Source organism: Mya arenaria, chromosome 1 (genome assembly GCF_026914265.1).
Source record: "Mya arenaria isolate MELC-2E11 chromosome 1, ASM2691426v1".
Taxonomy (NCBI): Eukaryota; Metazoa; Mollusca; class Bivalvia; order Myida; family Myidae; genus Mya; species Mya arenaria.
The window spans coordinates 31,626,474-31,634,091 of record NC_069122.1 but is presented as its reverse complement, the minus strand read 5'-3'; the positions used below and the strand labels follow the sequence as shown (position 1 = coordinate 31,634,091).

Sequence of the window (7,618 nt, the reverse complement as noted above, 5' to 3'; positions counted from 1 at the left end):
TCAGCCGGCTCTCACTGTAACAATAGCCATGTAAACGCCAAAACTAAAAAAAGAAGCAACAGTGAACAAAACAAAAGCCATCCAATCTACTATTTTATTAATTTTCTTCCAAGTTACTTGTTCTTTGGCCACAATGTCCGATAACTTCTGGTGCGATATTTCTGAATCTGAATCGGTTTTCAGAATCGGTACTCCTTTTTCATTTTTACATGGAATGCATTCTTCTTTATTTGATTTAATACACAATCTTGACGTATTTTGCTCAACGCTAATTTTTCGATTTTTGCAACATGAGCATGTTGTCAAGTGATACATCTTCTTCAGCCAGTTTGGAACTTTTTCTTCGGCGTCATCCTTGCCATTGATTCTGAGAGTGAAAATCGTCACCAGAACGATCAGTGCACTAATAGCCATATCCGCAAAAAGTTTGTATGAAATAATCGGGACCGGCTCAGAAGTTTGGGGCAGCAAATTGCTTACAATTGTCATAAACACCGCGATAGAGAGCAGCACAGTAATACAGTAAGAGACTCGTTCGCCGGATTCGATGGGGAGTAAGAAAACCAAGACGTTAAGCAGGCTTAAGGACAATATTGGTAAAATGACGTTGATGATCACAAATGATGGCTTCCTCTTCAAATGGAAGATGAAATCAACTTGCCACGACACTCCGGCTTTTGTGGATAAGGCAGATGTGTCGACGACATCCCACATTGCGTTCTCTTGGAAAGTGCTTATATTTATTTTTGGAGAAGTCGTTTCAACCACGACTTCATCCCCTGTGTACCCATGTGTGGTGAATGAAGTCGTACACGACTGCGAATCAAATGGATAGTTTCTCATGTTAACCGCGCAAGTCGACTGTATCAGGTCAGCCGGTAACCATTGTGCCAAACCGGTGGCATAAAAAACGTATACGGTTCCATTTTGCGCCGAGGTTTTCAAGATCATCAGAGGGACTTATGATTATCAAGTCCGGGACCCAAACTTGACTGAAAAATACAGTGATTTGGTTAATTCCCCCATATGAAAGCGGGTTCCATACCATTCCTTCATCGATCCAGCTAACTCCTATCGCAGCTACAAAAGAGAACGTCTCCTTAACTTCGTCAAACTCTTTAATAGCTCGCGCGAACATTTGCACATTTACTTTAACCGCTTCACTCTGATTCAACACTGGTCGAACGTTTATGTTGTAGTCCTGCAGCAAGTCTTGTAATAAAGTTTTTGTATTATTCATTGATGCACTGTCAATGTTTTGGAAATTGAACGCAACAATATGCAAAATCCAAATTAACGAGGTATTTTTAAACGACATTCTCTTGAACGCTGTAGCTGCCTACATTAAACTGAACAATTATCAATTGTCATTACTCTCTCTCTCGCTCCCTACATGGAACTGATTAATAACCAGATGTCATGTGGTGCTGAAAAATATTAGGTTATATTTCAAAATAACATAATGAGGTATCGAACAAATTCTGGTGATGCGATTATGGAGATTCGAAGAATGCCGTTAAAGGCACTCCATCACCAACTCGCTGACAGTGTAAATATTTAGGCGTGATAAAAATGTGTAGTTTTATCAATAGATGATTGGATAACCGCCTAGGAACGGCCAATAAAAGCACGTGAAATAAGTACCCCCCCCCCCGCTAGAATCTTCCAAGATTACTTTTAATTACAGTCATGGAGAATTAAATGGAAAAATACACCCAATGTGCACCATTTCGGCCTATAAATTGTTAAAACTTCGTGTGGAAGTATCCCAAACCCCTCTGCCAACTCCTTAAACCATATGAAGTTCGGTTCTGGTGGAGAGACACAGGATAAAAGGTAACGCCCCTAAGTTACGCACCCTCTAACGTTAAATCCTGGACCCGACCCTGTATTTTATGTTTGCTTGTATAGAGTATTGTGCTGTGTAATCCCTTCGTTTTTTATATGGTTGGCACTTGGTTTCTGGACTATGCGTCACAAAAAGGTTCTAGTAAGATTCAATTTAAGCTACTGCAGAACTGGTAATATGTTAGTAAATTTAGACGCGTTTCTCCCACCTCAGAGAAGTAGATCCAATAATTTAACCATGCTAGAAATTCTTATCTTGCCCACGGGCGAAGATAAAATGTCCGTATGGAACTCTTTTTTAATGGTCACCACATTGTAATTACCTCCCTTGTTGAAGACTGTCGTGTGTAGCATCATGGAAACCTTGTCTTGTGGCAATATTTAGAACGCTAATTTATTATTTCTCGCTTCAAGTGTCACCATCAAACAGTTTTCGCGCACCTTTCAAGAAATAATGCTTCACTCTCCTTAGAACTATTTAAAGACCGATTTGACTATTAACATAATCTGAATCACTGCGCGCATATCCATGACAACCACGAATTGTCGCATATCCATAAGCAATTCATTTTTTACTAAGCACAAAAGAATTCCAGCAAAAAATACATTTTTACTTTATTTTGTTTAACTGAGGTGGGAGAAAAGCATCTACCATAGCGCTCGTGTAAGATATGTTTATCCCGACCCTCACGCAGGGTGTTTTGCGGAAACTCGGTAAACCTCGTTTCCGCAAAACACCCTACGCTCGAGACGGAATGAACCTATCTTACACTCTCGGCCATGGAAGATACTTATAATCTCTACCAGTAGCTACCTGCACGTGAGCCTGTTCTTTTAGTCGCGTCACAGTTACAAGTAAACGTTGAAGTTGGAAAATTTCCTTAATATGTACATTAAGCCTCCCTTCTTGTGATCGTTTTATACTCGTACATATGCATCAAGAACAGTAAGAAGAAGTTTGAAATGGATATAAATGACTTAGGGAACAATGGAAAAAGGGTCTAAGGTCCTTAACTCTGCTTTGGGCATGAATCCCTCATATTCAAACAGACCTCCGGTTACTTTTCAGGATCGGATGTTTACTGTTTGTGATTTTTGGTTTTAATGTTCTATGTCTTTGGCGTTTACCCAGTGCCATTAAATCGGGTTTATGTTTAAACTTGTTTTAAGCTTGTTTCTGTAGTTTTTCGCATAAATATTGGCAATTAACAGCTTTAAGAACCCATGAACATTTTAAACAGACGTACACTCATCCGATCTAGTAGCTTTTCGCATACTCTCTGTTCATGTTATATTACGTACGTAAATTTGCGAAAAATTCGCGTCGTTGACAATGTAACTTTAAGCAGATTTTTTTCTTCGCAAAGGTAAATCATGTTGATTCTCTAGGTAGACAAGATATGAAGAACTATCCCAGATCTTTATAATGCAATTTAACATGGTCGTTAATCAATGGTTTGTTTTGTCGTAATGAGTCCCCGGTCGACCGTTTTTCTTTTCATTTTATAAACACACAAGTATAATCAATGTCTATTTTTGTATTTGCTGCGGGGAATCCATTCATTAATTGATTGATAATTTGTAGCTATATCGCCTCTTTTAACAATGTTTATACAGCACTTTGGCCTTAATTATTATTTTCATCATCAACATTTCATGTCAATACAAAATTTCTTGTTAGGACAAAATCTTGGTAAATTCTGAACATATCATCTGCATAGGATATTTAAATTATGACTTACTGAAAAGAGAAAAATGTAAACCTCTTCATAACATTCGTGATAACTTTAGTCTGGAAAATATTATCTCTGAACCTTCATGTTTTATGAAAAATTGCAGGCCCACACTTATTGATGTCATCCTTACCAATGCAAAGTATTTCATGTGTAAAACTGTCAACTTGCGGCCTTATAGCGACTGTCAAAATAAATATTGGGCTCACAAACACCTATTGAAACAAGTCATTGACGAGCATGTCCCAGTAAAACAGAAAACCCAAAAAAGAAATCAACCACCTTATATGAACTATAGGTACCGTAAATTTATTTAAAATGCTCTTCAGGCAAGAAACACCAATAACAGAAATCAGAACATGACCAACTGATTAAACTACACTAAGTTCAGACATCTTGAAACCAAGGTCAAAAGAGAATGTATAGCTGTTTGTGCCCATGAACGGTGTAGTGGAGGACCCAAATCGAAAGACGTTTGGCCGACAATTAAACCTTTTCTCTCACAGAAATCTACAAATAAATCGGATAACCCAAAAATACTCAAAAACAACATAGGAAAATTGGTTTCTGATCAAAAGCTGGTGGCGGCTAAAATTAACTCATTTTATATCAATATAGCCGAATTTATTGGATTATTGGGAACTCAGCTTTAAGATAAACAGCCTAGTTTTGACAAAATTTTGAAAACTGCCAAATATCATCTGACTTTCACTTCAACCCGGTCACTGATAAAGATATTGGAAAATATATGGACAGGTTAAATCCCAAAATAGCAACTGATATATATATATATATATCTGATTCCGCCTAAAATTATCATTGCTGGCAAAGATACTTTAAAAGTTCCCATCCGAAACATTTCCAATGAAATTATAAGCCAAGGATCGTTTCCAAACAGTCTTAAGCTAGCATAAGTTACCCCTATTTTCAAAAAGATAACCCCTTTATTGAAAAGAATTATAGACCAGTCAGTATTTTGCCATCAATGTCCAAATTATATGAAAGGGTTATGAGTGAGCAACTGATTAGTCATTTTGATAAAAAAAAACTTTCCTGGCAGCTTTCAGAACAGCATTTGGATGTCAAACTTCCCTGTTAAGGCTGGTTGAATACTGGAAAAAAGCCCTTGATTAGAACAAATATGTAGGTGCAGTTCTAATGGACCTCTGAAAAGCATTCGACTGCCTGCCGCATCAACTCATATTATAAAAGCTTAATGCAGGGTGTCTCAGCATGTAAACTTATGCGCAGCTATCTTACAAAAAGAAAGCAACGTGTCAAACTTGGTCAAATTATCAGTGAGTGGGAGTCCATCCTGAAAGGCGTACCACAAGGATCAATATTTTGGCCTTAGTATTCAACATCTTCCTTAACGACATCGTGTACTTTATCAATAATGCAGCTTTGTCTAAGTATGCAGATGGCAATACTCTTTTTGTGTGTGATTAAAATCCTGATGTTGTTAAGACCAATTTTGAAGAAGAAAGTAACATTTCGATAAACTGGTTTACTTCCAATCAAATGCAGGCTAACCCTGACAAATTTCAAGCAATTTCAGTTGGCTCAACGTATTTTAAAGGAATAAAACAATTTAATATACTAAATCACAACATTGTTTGTGAAGAGCAAGTGAAACTTTTAGGCGTTGAGGTAGATAGCTTATTAAATTTTACTACTACTGTCCTGTTGTTTGGCATTTTTTAGCAAGACCAACACAGAAAAAATGGAAAAGATTCAATACAGAGCTGTGAAAATTGTTCATAAAATAATTATACCTCAACTTACGAAAATCTTCATCATATAGTTCAATTGCCAACATTACATTTGAGCAGGGTAAGATACATTGATTGCTATTGAAACTTACAAATGTCTGTACAGTCTCACCAGAATATGTTCAAAACTTTGTAGTTTTTAAAATATGCATTTTTAAAAACTGTGTAGATGTTCCATTAGAAAGAACAACTAAATATGGGAAGAACTCTTTCCGGTTTGAGGCCAGTCAGGTATGGAACAGTCTCCCAAAGGAAATAAGGTGCTCCCAAACCTACCTGGAATTTAGAAGGCTGATCCGCACCTGGACAAGTCCCTCTTGTAAATGCTCTATGTGCAAATAATACTTTATTGCTTTAAAAAATTAGAAGAAATTTAGAATTATGAGAGGTTTCACTGAATATCTTTTATCCTTTGTCTTAACGGAAAAGGAGTTTTATTTTCAGGGAGATGGCTTACAACCAGTGAACAAGATATGGCATTTAAATACCAAAAGGATTTCAGCGGACATTTTGAATAAACATAACAAATTATCAAATTATTTAACATCAGCTAATATATATTTATGACTGTTTCAATTTTTATAACATCTGTCGAACACATACAACTAATGGTGTTTTTCTTTTGGCAAGTATTTTGTTTAGGTGTTACGACTTTACATTTTCAATTAACATTTTTGCACATTGGTAGGTGTACTATCAAAATTACATGATAAATATAATACCTCCTCTAGCAATATTTTCCAAAGATTTTTCCTATCAAGCTAGATTAATTATAAGTTTTTTACCAACTACACATCAATGTACAACGCTGTTATTTCCTGTATATTTTGCTGCTTACAAATTTGCTATTTCAATGTATACGATTAACCTTAGTTAACCGAGTTATACTCTTGAAAGAACCAACCATTTTACTGTGGTATGTCAATTAGCGGAACCGTGTGCGTGAGGATTAACCTTACAGCTGGGAAAACTTGTTGATATTATCACTGTTTTCAATGCTCTAATCCAATTTACTATTTGTAATTGTATGCATGAATATGATAACGAACAGCTTTTGTAAATACTTGCTCCAAAAGATGCACTATTACTCCCAAAATCAGATTTAACACATTTAATGCAATTGTTTTAATATACCATAAAGGATGAACAAATGTCGAAAACAATTATGCTCGTGATGGATACCGAGTTTAATTTGAAAGAAATATGCAGAAAACACGGTATTGCTACCTTATGAGAAGAAAGTAGATCGCAGTAAATATTTAAGCATTCACCAATCATTTAATATTTTTGCGTTTTCATCTATGAACTACACGGTTATAAACTTGTTATCAGTAATTAAGATTGTCCATAAATTCATTATTTGGTAAGTAGTTGAAGGTTAATCACTCAAATTTTGTGTTTGTTATGCATGTATTGGTTTTGAATAAGAGTGTCACTTAAACATATATTCTTTTATTTCCAGGTCACAAGCTCATTGTTATTTTTTTATATGTGTTGTATGTTTGTTATTCATGTCGGCTGAAAATAGCTCAATGAGCTAATGTTTCTTGTTAAACACCTACTCGACTTTAAATAAAGAAAATGGTCATCAATATCGTACAAAAAATCACAATGGGCCCGAGCCAACACTTCGTTTCCAAAAATGAAAAAGAATCAAACATCAACATCTGCAATAAAAAATGTGTGTGTGGAGAGTGGTAGGTGCATGAAATTTTACATTCGAATAAAGATGATTTTCATGAATAGATTCCAGAAATACGCCAAACGCACCATTTGCACCTAAAATAAAAAAACACCTGTGAGTATTTCACCCGGACCCCCTAGCAAATAAAGGCCTATATATTAAAACAGTCTAAGATACGCCCCTTAATAAAATTATATATAGTAATCTGTTTTACTAAAATATTTTTTCGCTACAAATATAAGCTGCATTATATAGACATATATATAGCCTGGGCATAAAATCCTGAGAATAATCGTTAAGTTTATAGGAATTCCTGAGTATGAGAACACAATTATTAGTCACGGTATTGTAATACATTTCTAAAAAATAGAAACTAAAAAAAAAACTGAGAAGAGTATAGGTCAGCACCTTGTTTGAAGAAAAATCAATCAACTAGTAACTACTTTCAGGTGAGTTATGTCGACGGCAGTTGAAATTTACTGATTTTGGATGAACTATCAAACCCTACTGATAAAAAAAATCGAAGGGCAACCAAAACAAAATTATATTAAAGAATTTACCACAATTAATAATACTGTTTC

The 7,618-nt window shown here is 35.5% G+C and overlaps 1 pseudogene; it reads right to left on the bottom strand.

Moving 5' to 3' along the window:
- LOC128226389 (neuronal acetylcholine receptor subunit alpha-6-like) lies at nt 1-1,048 on the bottom strand (annotated as a pseudogene).
- Nucleotides 1,049-7,618: the final 6,570 nt, after the last annotated feature.